Raw genomic sequence first — 1,246 nt, 5'->3', positions numbered from 1 at the left:
AGGTATATAAGACTGGTTCAACAAATATTAATCAATTATTGTAATCAATCATATAAACAGACTAATGAAGAAAATTTACATGATCATATCAATTGATATTAAAAATATATATTTGACACATCCTAACATCTAACACTAATCCATGATAAAAACTCTCAGGAAACTAAGAATGAAGAGGAACTTCCTCAACTTGATAAAGAACGTATATAAGGGGGGGTGCCTGGGTGGCTCAGTTGGTTAAGCGTCCGACTTTGGCTCAGGACATTATCTCATGGTCTGTGAGTTTGAGCCCCACATCAGGCTCTGTGCTGACAGCTCAGAGCCTGGAGCCTGCTTTGGATTCCATGTCCCCCCCCTCTCTCTGCCCCTACCATGCTCATTCTCTGTCTCTCTCTGTCTCTAAATAATAAATAAATGTTAAAAAAAAATTTTAATAAAAAAAACTTCTATAAAGAACCCACATTTAAAATCACACTCAATGGTGGGAAACTAGAGGCTTACCACTAAGACTGAAAACAAGGAAAGGATATTCCCTCTCATAACTCCTATTCAACATTACACTATAAATCCTAACACATTAAGACAAAAAAAAATAATAAAATGCATACAGTCTTTGAAGTAAGAAATAAAATTGTCCTTGTCTAGAGATGGCATGATTGTCTATGTAGAAAATCACAAAGAATCAACAAAAAATTCCTGGAATAAATAAGTGATCATCGCAGAAGTGCAGAATAGAAGGTTAAGATACAGAAGCAACTGCTTTCCTCTATACTGATGATGAAAAAAATGAAATTTGAACTTTAAAACACAATATTATTTACATTGGCACCAAAAACAATGTAATAGTGCTCACTTCAATGGCACACATACAAAAGTTGGAATAATACAGAGATTAGCATGGCCCCTGTGCAAGGATGACACACAAATTTTCAAAGTATTCCATATAAAAAAGGAAAAAGAAAATAATGTAATATTCAGATATAAATCTAACAAAATATGTACAGCATTTATATGAGAAAAGCAGAATATTATTCAAGGATACAAAGAGATGATCTATTAAGCCATAAAGGATGTGAAGGAACCTTAAATGCATATTGTAAGTGAATGAAGTTAGCCTACATGATGCTACATAGTACATGATTCCAATTACATACATTCTGGAAAAGATAAAACTAGAGTGACAGATAAATAATCAATGGTTTCCAGGGCTCAGGGGTGAAAGGAATGAATGGTAAAGCAGAGAGGT

At 33.8% G+C, this 1,246-nt stretch overlaps 1 non-coding gene across 1 annotated transcript; it reads left to right on the top strand.

Annotated features, from left to right (window-relative positions):
• The first annotated feature begins 845 nt into the window (after nt 1-845).
• On the top strand, nt 846-949 carry LOC122230813. The gene has a single exon (XR_006207898.1). It is a non-coding gene; the product is annotated as a U6 spliceosomal RNA (small nuclear RNA).
• Nucleotides 950-1,246: the final 297 nt, after the last annotated feature.

This window comes from Panthera tigris, chromosome C2 (genome assembly GCF_018350195.1).
Source record: "Panthera tigris isolate Pti1 chromosome C2, P.tigris_Pti1_mat1.1, whole genome shotgun sequence".
Taxonomy (NCBI): Eukaryota; Metazoa; Chordata; class Mammalia; order Carnivora; family Felidae; genus Panthera; species Panthera tigris.
The sequence above is the reverse complement of the archived record's forward strand: the minus strand, read 5'-3'. Positions and strand labels throughout refer to the sequence as shown.